We start from the raw sequence: 18,985 nt of genomic DNA on the forward strand, positions 1-18,985 counted from the left end.
CAACACCTTCCCAATCCAATCCTGAGACCCTTCCGATAGCATGAGATATGATATCTCAATGCTTCTAATACCAAACCACAGACCTGTCCTATAACTTGAGATGTGATCTCCAACTCCTTCTTATTCCAATCCTGAGACCCTTCCGATAGCATGAGATGTGATATCCAACTCCTTCCAATTCAAACCTGTGACCATTCCTATAGCATGAGATGGGATATCCAACTCCTTCCCAATCCAATCCTGAGACCCTTCCGATAGCATGAGATGTGATATCTTAATGCTTCTGCCAAACCTGAGACCTTCCTATGGCATGAGATGTGATATCCAACTCATTCCTATTCCAATCCTGAGACCCTTCCTATAACATGAGATGTGATATCCAACTCCTTCCCAATCCAATCCTGAGACCCTTCTGATAGCATGAGATATGATATCTCAATGCTTCTAATACCAAACCACAGACCTGTCCTATAACTTGAGATGTGATATCCAACTCCTTCTTATTGCAATCCTGAGACCGTTCCGATAGCATGAGATGTGATATCCAACTCCTTCCAATTCAAACCTGTGACCCTTCCTATAGCATGAGATGGGATATCCAACTCCTTCCCAATCCAATCCTGAGACTCTTCCGATAGCATGAGATGTGATATCTTAATGCTTCTGCCAAACCTGAGACCTTCCTATGGCATGAGATGTGATATCCAACTCCTTCCCATTCCAATCCTGAGACCCGTCCTATGGCATGAGATGTGATATCCAACTCCTTCCCATTCCGATCCTGAGACCCGTCCTATACCATGAGATGTGATATCTCAATGCTTCTAATACCAAACCTGAGACTGTCCTATAACATGAGATGTGATATCTCAATGCTTCTAATAACAAACCTGAGACCCTTCCTATAACGAGATGTGATATCCAAATCCTTCCCAATCCAATCCTGAGACCCTTCCGACAGCATGAGATATGATATCTCAATGCTTCTAATACCAAACCACAGACCCGTCCTATAACTTGAGATGTGATATCCAAATCCTTACCCTTCCAAACCTGAGACCCTTCCTTTAGCATGAGATGTGATATCCAACGCCTTCCCATTCCAAACCTGAGACCCTTCCTATACCATGAGATGTGATATCCAACTCCTTCCCATTCCAATCCTGAGACCCTTCCTATAACATGAGATGTGATATCCAACTCCTTCCCAATCCAATCCTGAGACCCTTCAGATAGCATGAGATATATCTCAATGCTTCTAATACCAAACCACAGACCCATCCTATAACTTGAGATGTGATATCCAAATCCTTCCCCTTCCAAACCTGAGACCTTTCCTTTAGCATGAGATGTGATATCCAACTCCTTCCCATTCCAATCCTTAGACCCATCCTGTAGCATGAGATATGATATCCCAATGCTTCTACCAAAACTGAGACCTTTCCGATAGCATGAGATGGGATATCCAACTCCTTCCCAATCCAATCCTGAAACTCTTAGATAGCATGAGATGTGATATCTTAATGCTTCTGCCAAACCTGAGACCTTCCTATGGCATGAGATGTGATATCCAACTCCTTCCCATTCCAATCCTGAGACCCGTCCTATGGCATGAGATGTGATATCCAACTCCTTCCCATTCCAATCCTGAGACCCGTCCTATACCATGAGATGTGATATCTCAATGCTTCTAATACCAAACCTGAGACTGTCCTATAACATGAGATGTGATATCTCAATGCTTCTAATAACAAACCTGAGACCCTTCCTATAACGAGATGTGATATCCAAATCCTTCCCAATCCAATCCTGAGACCCTTCCGACAGCATGAGATATGATATCTCAATGCTTCTAATACCAAACCACAGACCCGTCCTATAACTTGAGATGTGATATCCAAATCCTTACCTTTCCAAACCTGAGACCCTTCCTTTAGCATGAGATGTGATATCCAACGCCTTCCCATTCCAAACCTGAGACCCTTCCTATACCATGAGATGTGATATCCAACTCCTTCCCATTCCAATCCTGAGACCCTTCCTATAACATGAGATGTGATATCCAACTCCTTCCCAATCCAATCCTGAGACCCTTCAGATAGCATGAGATATATCTCAATGCTTCTAATACCAAACCACAGACCCATCCTATAACTTGAGATGTGATATCCAAATCCTTCCCCTTCCAAACCTGAGACCTTTCCGATAGCATGAGATGTGATATCCAACTCCTTCCCATTCCAATCATGAGGCCCTTCCTATAGCATGAGATGTGATATCTCAATGCTTCTACCAAATCTGAGACCCTTCCTATAGCATGAAATGTGATATTCAACTCCTTCCCATCCAATCCTGAGACCCTTCCTATAGCATGAGATGTGATATCTCAATGCTATTAATACCAAACCTGAGACCCTCCCTATAGCATGAGATGTGATTTCCAACTCCTTCCCATTACAATCCTGAGACCCTTCCAATAGCCTGAGATGTGATATCCAACTCCTTCCCATTCCAATCATGAGGCCCTTCCTATAGCATATGATGTGATATCTCAATGCTTCTACCAAACCTGAGACCATTCCTATAGCATGAGATGTGATATCTCAATGCTCTTAATACCAAACCTGGGATAATTCCTATTGCAAGAGATGTGATATCCAAATGCTTCCCATTCCAAACCTGAGACCCTTCCTATAGGATGAGATGTGATATCTCAATGCTATTAACACCAAACCTGAGACCCTCCCTATAGCATGAGATGTGATTTCCAACTCCTTCCCATTCCAATCCTTTGACCCTTCCCATAGCCTGAGATGTGATATCCAACTACTTCCCATTCCAATCATGAGGCCCTTCCTATAGCATGAGATGTGATATCTCAATGCTTCTACCAAACCTGAGACCCTTCCTATAGCATGAGATGGGATATCCAACTCCTTCCCAATCCAATCCTGAGACTCTTCCGATAGCATGAGATGTGATATCTTAATGCTTCTGCCAAACCTGAGACCTTCCTATGGCATGAGATGTGATATCCAACTCCTTCCCATTCCAATCCTGAGACCCGTCCTATGGCATGAGATGTGATATCCAACTCCTTCCCATTCCAATCCTGAGACCCGTCCTATACCATGAGATGTGATATCTCAATGCTTCTAATACCAAACCTGAGACTGTCCTATAACATGAGATGTGATATCTCAATGCTTCTAATAACAAACCTGAGACCCTTCCTATAACGAGATGTGATATCCAAATCCTTCCCAATCCAATCCTGAGACCCTTCCGACAGCATGAGATATGATATCTCAATGCTTCTAATACCAAACCACAGACCCGTCCTATAACTTGAGATGTGATATCCAAATCCTTACCCTTCCAAACCTGAGACCCTTCCTTTAGCATGAGATGTGATATCCAACGCCTTCCCATTCCAAACCTGAGACCCTTCCTATACCATGAGATGTGATATCCAACTCCTTCCCATTCCAATCCTGAGACCCTTCCTATAACATGAGATGTGATATCCAACTCCTTCCCAATCCAATCCTGAGACCCTTCAGATAGCATGAGATATATCTCAATGCTTCTAATACCAAACCACAGACCCATCCTATAACTTGAGATGTGATATCCAAATCCTTCCCCTTCCAAACCTGAGACCTTTCCTTTAGCATGAGATGTGATATCCAACTCCTTCCCATTCCAATCCTGAGACCCATCCTGTAGCATGAGATATGATATCCCAATGCTTCTACCAAAACTGAGACCTTTCCGATAGCATGAGATGTGATATCCAACTCCTTCCAATTCAAACCTGTGACCCTTCCTATAGCATGAGATGGGATATCCAACTCCTTCCCAATCCAATCCTGAAACTGTTAGATAGCATGAGATGTGATATCTTAATGCTTCTGCCAAACCTGAGACCTTCCTATGGCATGAGATGTGATATCCAACTCCTTCCCATTCCAATCCTGAGACCCGTCCTATGGCATGAGATGTGATATCCAACTCCTTCCCATTCCAATCCTGAGACCCGTCCTATACCATGAGATGTGATATCTCAATGCTTCTAATACCAAACCTGAGACTGTCCTATAACATGAGATGTGATATCTCAATGCTTCTAATAACAAACCTGAGACCCTTCCTATAACGAGATGTGATATCCAAATCCTTCCCAATCCAATCCTGAGACCCTTCCGACAGCATGAGATATGATATCTCAATGCTTCTAATACCAAACCACAGACCCGTCCTATAACTTGAGATGTGATATCCAAATCCTTACCCTTCCAAACCTGAGACCCTTCCTTTAGCATGAGATGTGATATCCAACGCCTTCCCATTCCAAACCTGAGACCCTTCCTATACCATGAGATGTGATATCCAACTCCTTCCCATTCCAATCCTGAGACCCTTCCTATAACATGAGATGTGATATCCAACTCCTTCCCAATCCAATCCTGAGACCCTTCAGATAGCATGAGATATATCTCAATGCTTCTAATACCAAACCACAGACCCATCCTATAACTTGAGATGTGATATCCAAATCCTTCCCCTTCCAAACCTGAGACCTTTCCGATAGCATGAGATGTGATATCCAACTCCTTCCCATTCCAATCATGAGGCCCTTCCTATAACATGAGATGTGATATCCAATTCCTTCCCAATCCAATCCTGAGACCCTTCCGATAGCATGAGATATGATATCTCAATGCTTCTAATACCAAACCACAGACCTGTCCTATAACTTGAGATGTGATATCCAACTCCTTCTTATTAAAATCCTGAGACCGTTCCGATAGCATGAGATGTGATATCCAACTCCTTCCAATTCAAACCTGTGACCCTTCCTATAGCATGAGATGGGATATCCAACTCCTTCCCAATCCAATCCTGAGACTCTTCCGATAGCATGAGATGTGATATCTTAATGCTTCTGCCAAACCTGAGACCTTCCTATGGCATGAGATGTGATATCCAACTCCTTCCCATTCCAATCCTGAGACCCGTCCTATGGCATGAGATGTGATATCCAACTCCTTCCCATTCCAATCCTGAGACCCGTCCTATACCATGAGATGTGATATCTCAATGCTTCTAATACCAAACCTGAGACTGTCCTATAACATGAGATGTGATATCTCAATGCTTCTAATAACAAACCTGAGACCCTTCCTATAACGAGATGTGATATCCAAATCCTTCCCAATCCAATCCTGAGACCCTTCCGACAGCATGAGATATGATATCTCAATGCTTCTAATACCAAACCACAGACCCGTCCTATAACTTGAGATGTGATATCCAAATCCTTACCCTTCCAAACCTGAGACCCTTCCTTTAGCATGAGATGTGATATCCAACGCCTTCCCATTCCAAACCTGAGACCCTTCCTATACCATGAGATGTGATATCCAACTCCTTCCCATTCCAATCCTGAGACCTTTCCTATAACATGAGATGTGATATCCAACTCCTTCCCAATCCAATCCTGAGACCCTTCAGATAGCATGAGATATATCTCAATGCTTCTAATACCAAACCACAGACCCATCCTATAACTTGAGATGTGATATCCAAATCCTTCCCCTTCCAAACCTGAGACCTTTCCTTTAGCATGAGATGTGATATCCAACTCCTTCCCATTCCAATCCTGAGACCCATCCTGTAGCATGAGATATGATATCCCAATGCTTCTACCAAAACTGAGACCTTTCCGATAGCATGAGATGTGATATCCAACTCCTTCCAATTCAAACCTGTGACCCTTCCTATAGCATGAGATGGGATATCCAACTCCTTCCCAATCCAATCCTGAAACTCTTAGATAGCATGAGATGTGATATCTTAATGCTTCTGCCAAACCTGAGACCTTCCTATGGCATGAGATGTGATATCCAACTCCTTCCCATTCCAATCCTGAGACCCGTCCTATGGCATGAGATGTGATATCCAACTCCTTCCCATTCCAATCCTGAGACCCGTCCTATACCATGAGATGTGATATCTCAATGCTTCTAATACCAAACCTGAGACTGTCCTATAACATGAGATGTGATATCTCAATGCTTCTAATAACAAACCTGAGACCCTTCCTATAACGAGATGTGATATCCAAATCCTTCCCAATCCAATCCTGAGACCCTTCCGACAGCATGAGATATGATATCTCAATGCTTCTAATACCAAACCACAGACCCGTCCTATAACTTGAGATGTGATATCCAAATCCTTACCCTTCCAAACCTGAGACCCTTCCTTTAGCATGAGATGTGATATCCAACGCCTTCCCATTCCAAACCTGAGACCCTTCCTATAACATGAGATGTGATATCCAACTCCTTCCCAATCCAATCCTGAGACCCTTCAGATAGCATGAGATATATCTCAATGCTTCTAATACCAAACCACAGACCCATCCTATAACTTGAGATGTGATATCCAAATCCTTCCCCTTCCAAACCTGAGACCTTTCCGATAGCATGAGATGTGATATCCAACTCCTTCCCATTCCAATCATGAGGCCCTTCCTATAGCATGAGATGTGATATCTCAATGCTTCTACCAAATCTGAGACCCTTCCTATAGCATGAAATGTGATATTCAACTCCTTCCCATCCAATCCTGAGACCCTTCCTATAGCATGAGATGTGATATCTCAATGCTATTAATACCAAACCTGAGACCCTCCCTATAGCATGAGATGTGATTTCCAACTCCTTCCCATTACAATCCTGAGACCCTTCCAATAGCCTGAGATGTGATATCCAACTCCTTCCCATTCCAATCATGAGGCCCTTCCTATAGCATATGATGTGATATCTCAATGCTTCTACCAAACCTGAGACCATTCCTATAGCATGAGATGTGATATCTCAATGCTCTTAATACCAAACCTGGGATAATTCCTATTGCAAGAGATGTGATATCCAAATGCTTCCCATTCCAAACCTGAGACCCTTCCTATAGGATGAGATGTGATATCTCAATGCTATTAATACCAAACCTGAGACCCTCCCTATAGCATGAGATGTGATTTCCAACTCCTTCCCATTCCAATCCTTTGACCCTTCCCATAGCCTGAGATGTGATATCCAACTACTTCCCATTCCAATCATGAGGCCCTTCCTATAGCATGAGATGTGATATCTCAATGCTTCTACCAAACCTGAGCCCCTTCCTATAGCATGAGATGTGGTATCCAATGCTTCAACCAAACCGGAGATCCTTCCTATAGCATGAGATGTGATATTCAACTCCATCACATTCCAATCCTGAGACCCTTCCGATAGGATGAGATTTATTATCTCACTCCTTCAAATACCAAACTTGAGTCCCTTCCTAAAGGATGAGATCTGATATCTCAGTGCTTCTAATACCAAACCTGAGTCCCTTCCTATAACATGAGATGTGATATCCAACTCCTTCCCATTCCAATCATGAGGCCCTTCCTATAGCATGAGATGTGATATCTCAATGCTTCTACCAAACCTGAGACCCTTCCTATAGCATGAGATGTGATATCTCAATGCTCTTAATACCAAACCTGCGATCATTCCTATAACATGAGATGTGATATCCAACTCCTTCCCATTCCAATCCTGAGCCCCTTCCATGAGATGTGATATCTCAATGCTTCTAATACCAAAGTTGGACCGTTCCTATAGCATGAGATGTGATATCCAACTCCTTCCCATTCCAATCCTGCATCCCTTCATTTAGCATGAGATTTGATATCTCAATGCTTCTAATACCAAACCTGAGACCCTTCCTATAACATGAGATGTTATATCCAACTCCTTCCGATTCCAATCCTGAGACCATTCTTATAGCATAAGTGATATCCAACTTCTTCCCATTCCAATCCTGCGTAACTTCATATAGCATGAAATTTGTTATCTTAGTGCTTCTAATACAAAACCTGAGACCCTTCCTTTAGCATGAGATGTGATATCCAACTCCTTCCCATTCCAATCCTGAGACCCTTCCTATAACATGAGATGTGATATCCAAGTCCTTCCCATTCCAATCCTGAGACCCTTCCTATAACATGAGATGTGATATCCAACACCTTCCCAATCCAATCCTGAGACCCTTCCGATAGCATGAGATATGATATCTCAATGCTTCTAATACCAAACCACAGACCTGTCCTATAACTTGAGATGTGATCTCCAACTCCTTCTTATTCCAATCCTGAGACCCTTCCGATAGCATGAGATGTGATATCCAACTCCTTCCAATTCAAACCTGTGACCATTCCTATAGCATGAGATGGGATATCCAACTCCTTCCCAATCCAATCCTGAGACCCTTCCGATAGCATGAGATGTGATATCTTAATGCTTCTGCCAAACCTGAGACCTTCCTATGGCATGAGATGCGATATCCAACTCATTCCTATTCCAATCCTGAGACCATTCCTATAACATGAGATGTGATATCCAACTCCTTCCCAATCCAATCCTGAGACCCTTCTGATAGCATGAGATATGATATCTCAATGCTTCTAATACCAAACCACAGACCTGTCCTATAACTTGAGATGTGATATCCAACTCCTTCTTATTGCAATCCTGAGACCGTTCCGATATCATGAGATGTGATATCCAACTCCTTCCAATTCAAACCTGTGACCCTTCCTATAGCATGAGATGGGATATCCAACTCCTTCCCAATCCAATCCTGAGACTCTTCCGATAGCATGAGATTTGATATCTTAATGCTTCTGCCAAACCTGAGACCTTCCTATGGCATGAGATGTGATATCCAACTCCTTCCCATTCCAATCCTGAGACCCGTCCTATGGCATGAGATGTGATATCCAACTCCTTCCCATTCCGATCCTGAGACCCGTCCTATACCATGAGATGTGATATCTCAATGCTTCTAATACCAAACCTGAGACTGTCCTATAGCATGAGATGTGATATCTCAATGCTTCTAATAACAAACCTGAGACCCTTCCTATAACGAGATGTGATATCCAAATCCTTCCCAATCCAATCCTGAGACCCTTCCGACAGCATGAGATATGATATCTCAATGCTTCTAATACCAAACCACAGACCCGTCCTATAACTTGAGATGTGATATCCAAATCCTTACCCTTCCAAACCTGAGACCCTTCCTTTAGCATGAGATGTGATATCCAACGCCTTCCCATTCCAAACCTGAGACCCTTCCTATACCATGAGATGTGATATCCAACTCCTTCCCATTCCAATCCTGAGACCCTTCCTATAACATGAGATGTGATATCCAACTCCTTCCCAATCCAATCCTGAGACCCTTCAGATAGCATGAGATATATCTCAATGCTTCTAATACCAAACCACAGACCCATCCTATAACTTGAGATGTGATATCCAAATCCTTCCCCTTCCAAACCTGAGACCTTTCCTTTAGCATGAGATGTGATATCCAACTCCTTCCCATTCCAATCCTGAGACCCATCCTGTAGCATGAGATATGATATCCCAATGCTTCTACCAAAACTGAGACCTTTCCGATAGCATGAGATGTGATATCCAACTCCTTCCAATTCAAACCTGTGACCCTTCCTATAGCATGAGATGGGATATCCAACTCCTTCCCAATCCAATCCTGAAACTCTTAGATAGCATGAGATGTGATATCTTAATGCTTCTGCCAAACCTGAGACCTTCCTATGGCATGAGATGTGATATCCAACTCCTTCCCATTCCAATCCTGAGACCCGTCCTATGGCATGAGATGTGATATCCAACTCCTTCCCATTCCAATCCTGAGACCCGTCCTATACCATGAGATGTGATATCTCAATGCTTCTAATACCAAACCTGAGACTGTCCTATAACATGAGATGTGATATCTCAATGCTTCTAATAACAAACCTGAGACCCTTCCTATAACGAGATGTGATATCCAAATCCTTCCCAATCCAATCCTGAGACCCTTCCGACAGCATGAGATATGATATCTCAATGCTTCTAATACCAAACCACAGACCCGTCCTATAACTTGAGATGTGATATCCAAATCCTTACCCTTCCAAACCTGAGACCCTTCCTTTAGCATGAGATGTGATATCCAACGCCTTCCCATTCCAAACCTGAGACCCTTCCTATACCATGAGATGTGATATCCAACTCCTTCCCATTCCAATCCTGAGACCCTTCCTATAACATGAGATGTGATATCCAACTCCTTCCCAATCCAATCCTGAGACCCTTCAGATAGCATGAGATATATCTCAATGCTTCTAATACCAAACCACCGACCCATCCTATAACTTGAGATGTGATATCCAAATCCTTCCCCTTCCAAACCTGAGACCTTTCCGATAGCATGAGATGTGATATCCAACTCCTTCCCATTCCAATCATGAGGCCCTTCCTATAGCATGAGATGTGATATCACAATGCTTCTACCAAATCTGAGACCCATCCTATAGCATGAAATGTGATATTCAACTCCTTCCCATCCAATCCTGAGACCCTTCCTATAGCATGAGATGTGATATCTCAATGCTATTAATACCAAACCTGAGACCCTCCCTATAGCATGAGATGTGATTTCCAACTCCTTCCCATTACAATCCTGAGACCCTTCCAATAGCCTGAGATGTGATATCCAACTCCTTCCCATTCCAATCATGAGGCCCTTCCTATAGCATGTGATGTGATATCTCAATGCTTCTACCAAACCTGAGACCATTCCTATAGCATGAGATGTGATATCTCAATGCTCTTAATACCAAACCTGGGATAATTCCTATTGCAAGAGATGTGATATCCAAATGTTTCCCATTCCAAACCTGAGACCCTTCCTATAGGATGAGATGTGATATCCAACGCCTTCCCATTCCAAACCTGAGACCCTTCCTATACCATGAGATGTGATATCCAACTCCTTCCCAATCCAATCCTGAGACCCTTCAGATAGCATGAGATATATCTCAATGCTTCTAATACCAAACCACAGACCCATCCTATAACTTGAGATGTGATATCCAAATCCTTCCCCTTCCAAACCTGAGACCTTTCCTTTAGCATGAGATGTGATATCCAACTCCTTCCCATTCCAATCCTTAGACCCATCCTGTAGCATGAGATATGATATCCCAATGCTTCTACCAAAACTGAGACCTTTCCGATAGCATGAGATGGGATATCCAACTCCTTCCCAATCCAATCCTGAAACTCTTAGATAGCATGAGATGTGATATCTCAATGCTTCTACCAAACCTGAGACCCTTCCTATAGCATGAGATGTGATATCCAACTCCTTCCCATTCCAATCCTGAGACCCTTCCTATAGCATGAGATGTGATATCTCAATGCTCTTAATACCAAACCTGCGATCATTCCTATAACATGAGATGTGATATCCAACTCCTTCCCATTCCAATCCTGAGCCCCTTCCATGAGATGTGATATCTCAATGCTTCTAATACCAAAGTTGGACCGTTCCTATAGCATGAGATGTGATATCCAACTCCTTCCCATTCCAATCCTGCGTCCCTTCATTTAGCATGAGATTTGATATCTCAATGCTTCTAATACCAAACCTGAGACCCTTCCTATAACATGAGATGTTATATCCAACTCCTTTTGATTCCAATCCTGAGACCCTTCTTATAGCATAAGTGATATCCAACTTCTTCCCATTCCAATCCTGCGTAACTTCATATAGCATGAAATTTGATATCTTAGTGCTTCTAATACAAAACCTGAGACCCTTCCTTTAGCATGAGATGTGATATCCAACTCCTTCCCATTCCAATCCTGAGACCCTTCCTATAACATGAGATGTGATATCCAAGTCCTTCCCATTCCAATCCTGAGACCCTTCCTATAACATGAGATGTGATATCCAACACCTTCCCAATCCAATCCTGAGACCCTTCCGATAGCATGAGATATGATATCTCAATGCTTCTAATACCAAACCACAGACCTGTCCTATAACTTGAGATGTGATCTCCAACTCCTTCTTATTCCAATCCTGAGACCCTTCCGATAGCATGAGATGTGATATCCAACTCCTTCCAATTCAAACCTGTGACCATTCCTATAGCATGAGATGGGATATCCAACTCCTTCCCAATCCAATCCTGAGACCCTTCCGATAGCATGAGATGTGATATCTTAATGCTTCTGCCAAACCTGAGACCTTCCTATGGCATGAGATGTGATATCCAACTCATTCCTATTCCAATCCTGAGACCCTTCCTATAACATGAGATGTGATATCCAACTCCTTCCCAATCCAATCCTGAGACCCTTCTGATAGCATGAGATATGATATCTCAATGCTTCTAATACCAAACCACAGACCTGTCCTATAACTTGAGATGTGATATCCAACTCCTTCTTATTGCAATCCTGAGACCGTTCCGATAGCATGAGATGTGATATCCAACTCCTTCCAATTCAAACCTGTGACCCTTCCTATAGCATGAGATGGGATATCCAACTCCTTCCCAATCCAATCCTGAGACTCTTCCGATAGCATGAGATGTGATATCTTAATGCTTCTGCCAAACCTGAGACCTTCCTATGGCATGAGATGTGATATCCAACTCCTTCCCATTCCAATCCTGAGACCCGTCCTATGGCATGAGATGTGATATCCAACTCCTTCCCATTCCGATCCTGAGACCCGTCCTATACCATGAGATGTGATATCTCAATGCTTCTAATACCAAACCTGAGACTGTCCTATAACATGAGATGTGATATCTCAATGCTTCTAATAACAAACCTGAGACCCTTCCTATAACGAGATGTGATATCCAAATCCTTCCCAATCCAATCCTGAGACCCTTCCGACAGCATGAGATATGATATCTCAATGCTTCTAATACCAAACCACAGACCCGTCCTATAACTTGAGATGTGATATCCAAATCCTTACCCTTCCAAACCTGAGACCCTTCCTTTAGCATGAGATGTGATATCCAACGCCTTCCCATTCCAAACCTGAGACCCTTCCTATACCATGAGATGTGATATCCAACTCCTTCCCATTCCAATCCTGAGACCCTTCCTATAACATGAGATGTGATATCCAACTCCTTCCCAATCCAATCCTGAGACCCTTCAGATAGCATGAGATATATCTCAATGCTTCTAATACCAAACCACAGACCCATCCTATAACTTGAGATGTGATATCCAAATCCTTCCCCTTCCAAACCTGAGACCTTTCCTTTAGCATGAGATGTGATATCCAACTCCTTCCCATTCCAATCCTTAGACCCATCCTGTAGCATGAGATATGATATCCCAATGCTTCTACCAAAACTGAGACCTTTCCGATAGCATGAGATGGGATATCCAACTCCTTCCCAATCCAATCCTGAAACTCTTAGATAGCATGAGATGTGATATCTTAATGCTTCTGCCAAACCTGAGACCTTCCTATGGCATGAGATGTGATATCCAACTCCTTCCCATTCCAATCCTGAGACCCGTCCTATGGCATGAGATGTGATATCCAACTCCTTCCCATTCCAATCCTGAGACCCGTCCTATACCATGAGATGTGATATCTCAATGCTTCTAATACCAAACCTGAGACTGTCCTATAACATGAGATGTGATATCTCAATGCTTCTAATAACAAACCTGAGACCCTTCCTATAACGAGATGTGATATCCAAATCCTTCCCAATCCAATCCTGAGACCCTTCCGACAGCATGAGATATGATATCTCAATGCTTCTAATACCAAACCACAGACCCGTCCTATAACTTGAGATGTGATATCCAAATCCTTACCTTTCCAAACCTGAGACCCTTCCTTTAGCATGAGATGTGATATCCAACGCCTTCCCATTCCAAACCTGAGACCCTTCCTATACCATGAGATGTGATATCCAACTCCTTCCCATTCCAATCCTGAGACCCTTCCTATAACATGAGATGTGATATCCAACTCCTTCCCAATCCAATCCTGAGACCCTTCAGATAGCATGAGATATATCTCAATGCTTCTAATACCAAACCACAGACCCATCCTATAACTTGAGATGTGATATCCAAATCCTTCCCCTTCCAAACCTGAGACCTTTCCGATAGCATGAGATGTGATATCCAACTCCTTCCCATTCCAATCATGAGGCCCTTCCTATAGCATGAGATGTGATATCTCAATGCTTCTACCAAATCTGAGACCCTTCCTATAGCATGAAATGTGATATTCAACTCCTTCCCATCCAATCCTGAGACCCTTCCTATAGCATGAGATGTGATATCTCAATGCTATTAATACCAAACCTGAGACCCTCCCTATAGCATGAGATGTGATTTCCAACTCCTTCCCATTACAATCCTGAGACCCTTCCAATAGCCTGAGATGTGATATCCAACTCCTTCCCATTCCAATCATGAGGCCCTTCCTATAGCATATGATGTGATATCTCAATGCTTCTACCAAACCTGAGACCATTCCTATAGCATGAGATGTGATATCTCAATGCTCTTAATACCAAACCTGGGATAATTCCTATTGCAAGAGATGTGATATCCAAATGCTTCCCATTCCAAACCTGAGACCCTTCCTATAGGATGAGATGTGATATCTCAATGCTATTAACACCAAACCTGAGACCCTCCCTATAGCATGAGATGTGATTTCCAACTCCTTCCCATTCCAATCCTTTGACCCTTCCCATAGCCTGAGATGTGATATCCAACTACTTCCCATTCCAATCATGAGGCCCTTCCTATAGCATGAGATGTGATATCTCAATGCTTCTACCAAACCTGAGACCCTTCCTATAGCATGAGATGGGATATCCAACTCCTTCCCAATCCAATCCTGAGACTCTTCCGATAGCATGAGATGTGATATCTTAATGCTTCTGCCAAACCTGAGACCTTCCTATGGCATGAGATGTGATATCCAACTCCTTCCCATTCCAATCCTGAGACCCGTCCTATGGCATGAGATGTGATATCCAACTCCTTCCCATTCCAATCCTGAGACCCGTCCTATACCATGAGATGTGATATCTCAATGCTTCTAATACCAAACCTGAGACTGTCCTATAACATGAGATGTGATATCTCAATGCTTCTAATAACAAACCTGAGACCCTTCCTATAACGAGATGTGATATCCAAATCCTTCCCAATCCAATCCTGAGACCCTTCCGACAGCATGAGATATGATATCTCAATGCTTCTAATACCAAACCACAGACCCGTCCTATAACTTGAGATGTGATATCCAAATCCTTACCCTTCCAAACCTGAGACCCTTCCTTTAGCATGAGATGTGATATCCAACGCCTTCCCATTCCAAACCTGAGACCCTTCCTATACCATGAGATGTGATATCCAACTCCTTCCCATTCCAATCCTGAGACCCTTCCTATAACATGAGATGTGATATCCAACTCCTTCCCAATCCAATCCTGAGACCCTTCAGATAGCATGAGATATATCTCAATGCTTCTAATACCAAACCACAGACCCATCCTATAACTTGAGATGTGATATCCAAATCCTTCCCCTTCCAAACCTGAGACCTTTCCTTTAGCATGAGATGTGATATCCAACTCCTTCCCATTCCAATCCTGAGACCCATCCTGTAGCATGAGATATGATATCCCAATGCTTCTACCAAAACTGAGACCTTTCCGATAGCATGAGATGTGATATCCAACTCCTTCCAATTCAAACCTGTGACCCTTCCTATAGCATGAGATGGGATATCCAACTCCTTCCCAATCCAATCCTGAAACTGTTAGATAGCATGAGATGTGATATCTTAATGCTTCTGCCAAACCTGAGACCTTCCTATGGCATGAGATGTGATATCCAACTCCTTCCCATTCCAATCCTGAGACCCGTCCTATGGCATGAGATGTGATATCCAACTCCTTCCCATTCCAATCCTGAGACCCGTCCTATACCATGAGATGTGATATCTCAATGCTTCTAATACCAAACCTGAGACTGTCCTATAACATGAGATGTGATATCTCAATGCTTCTAATAACAAACCTGAGACCCTTCCTATAACGAGATGTGATATCCAAATCCTTCCCAATCCAATCCTGAGACCCTTCCGACAGCATGAGATATGATATCTCAATGCTTCTAATACCAAACCACAGACCCGTCCTATAACTTGAGATGTGATATCCAAATCCTTACCCTTCCAAACCTGAGACCCTTCCTTTAGCATGAGATGTGATATCCAACGCCTTCCCATTCCAAACCTGAGACCCTTCCTATACCATGAGATGTGATATCCAACTCCTTCCCATTCCAATCCTGAGACCCTTCCTATAACATGAGATGTGATATCCAACTCCTTCCCAATCCAATCCTGAGACCCTTCAGATAGCATGAGATATATCTCAATGCTTCTAATACCAAACCACAGACCCATCCTATAACTTGAGATGTGATATCCAAATCCTTCCCCTTCCAAACCTGAGACCTTTCCGATAGCATGAGATGTGATATCCAACTCCTTCCCATTCCAATCATGAGGCCCTTCCTATAACATGAGATGTGATATCCAATTCCTTCCCAATCCAATCCTGAGACCCTTCCGATAGCATGAGATATGATATCTCAATGCTTCTAATACCAAACCACAGACCTGTCCTATAACTTGAGATGTGATATCCAACTCCTTCTTATTAAAATCCTGAGACCGTTCCGATAGCATGAGATGTGATATCCAACTCCTTCCAATTCAAACCTGTGACCCTTCCTATAGCATGAGATGGGATATCCAACTCCTTCCCAATCCAATCCTGAGACTCTTCCGATAGCATGAGATGTGATATCTTAATGCTTCTGCCAAACCTGAGACCTTCCTATGGCATGAGATGTGATATCCAACTCCTTCCCATTCCAATCCTGAGACCCGTCCTATGGCATGAGATGTGATATCCAACTCCTTCCCATTCCAATCCTGAGACCCGTCCTATACCATGAGATGTGATATCTCAATGCTTCTAATACCAAACCTGAGACTGTCCTATAACATGAGATGTGATATCTCAATGCTTCTAATAACAAACCTGAGACCCTTCCTATAACGAGATGTGATATCCAAATCCTTCCCAATCCAATCCTGAGACCCTTCCGACAGCATGAGATATGATATCTCAATGCTTCTAATACCAAACCACAGACCCGTCCTATAACTTGAGATGTGATATCCAAATCCTTACCCTTCCAAACCTGAGACCCTTCCTTTAGCATGAGATGTGATATCCAACGCCTTCCCATTCCAAACCTGAGACCCTTCCTATACCATGAGATGTGATATCCAACTCCTTCCCATTCCAATCCTGAGACCTTTCCTATAACATGAGATGTGATATCCAACTCCTTCCCAATCCAATCCTGAGACCCTTCAGATAGCATGAGATATATCTCAATGCTTCTAATACCAAACCACAGACCCATCCTATAACTTGAGATGTGATATCCAAATCCTTCCCCTTCCAAACCTGAGACCTTTCCTTTAGCATGAGATGTGATATCCAACTCCTTCCCATTCCAATCCTGAGACCCATCCTGTAGCATGAGATATGATATCCCAATGCTTCTACCAAAACTGAGACCTTTCCGATAGCATGAGATGTGATATCCAACTCCTTCCAATTCAAACCTGTGACCCTTCCTATAGCATGAGATGGGATATCCAACTCCTTCCCAATCCAATCCTGAAACTCTTAGATAGCATGAGATGTGATATCTTAATGCTTCTGCCAAACCTGAGACCTTCCTATGGCATGAGATGTGATATCCAACTCCTTCCCATTCCAATCCTGAGACCCGTCCTATGGCATGAGATGTGATATCCAACTCCTTCCCATTCCAATCCTGAGACCCGTCCTATACCATGAGATGTGATATCTCAATGCTTCTAATACCAAACCTGAGACTGTCCTATAACATGAGATGTGATATCTCAATGCTTCTAATAACAAACCTGAGACCCTTCCTATAACGAGATGTGATATCCAAATCCTTCCCAATCCAATCCTGAGACCCTTCCGACAGCATGAGATATGATATCTCAATGCTTCTAATACCAAACCACAGACCCGTCCTATAACTTGAGATGTGATATCCAAATCCTTACCCTTCCAAACCTGAGACCCTTCCTTTAGCATGAGATGTGATATCCAACGCCTTCCCATTCCAAACCTGAGACCCTTCCTATAACATGAGATGTGATATCCAACTCCTTCCCAATCCAATCCTGAGACCCTTCAGATAGCATGAGATATATCTCAATGCTTCTAATACCAAACCACAGACCCATCCTATAACTTGAGATGTGATATCCAAATCCTTCCCCTTCCAAACCTGAGACCTTTCCGATAGCATGAGATGTGATATCCAACTCCTTCCCATTCCAATCATGAGGCCCTTCCTATAGCATGAGATGTGATATCTCAATGCTTCTACCAAATCTGAGACCCTTCCTATAGCATGAAATGTGATATTCAACTCCTTCCCATCCAATCCTGAGACCCTTCCTATAGCATGAGATGTGATATCTCAATGCTATTAATACCAAACCTGAGACCCTCCCTATAGCATGAGATGTGATTTCCAACTCCTTCCCATTACAATCCTGAGACCCTTCCAATAGCCTGAGATGTGATATCCAACTCCTTCCCATTCCAATCATGAGGCCCTTCCTATAGCATATGATGTGATATCTCAATGCTTCTACCAAACCTGAGACCATTCCTATAGCATGAGATGTGATATCTCAATGCTCTTAATACCAAACCTGGGATAATTCCTATTGCAAGAGATGTGATATCCAAATGCTTCCCATTCCAAACCTGAGACCCTTCCTATAGGATGAGATGTGATATCTCAATGCTATTAATACCAAACCTGAGACCCTCCCTATAGCATGAGATGTGATTTCCAACTCCTTCCCATTCCAATCCTTTGACCCTTCCCATAGCCTGAGATGTGATATCCAACTACTT

This window comes from Ambystoma mexicanum, chromosome 5q (assembly GCF_040938575.1).
Source record: "Ambystoma mexicanum isolate Mex_15411 chromosome 5q, UKY_AmexF1_1, whole genome shotgun sequence".
NCBI classification, from domain to species: Eukaryota; Metazoa; Chordata; class Amphibia; order Caudata; family Ambystomatidae; genus Ambystoma; species Ambystoma mexicanum.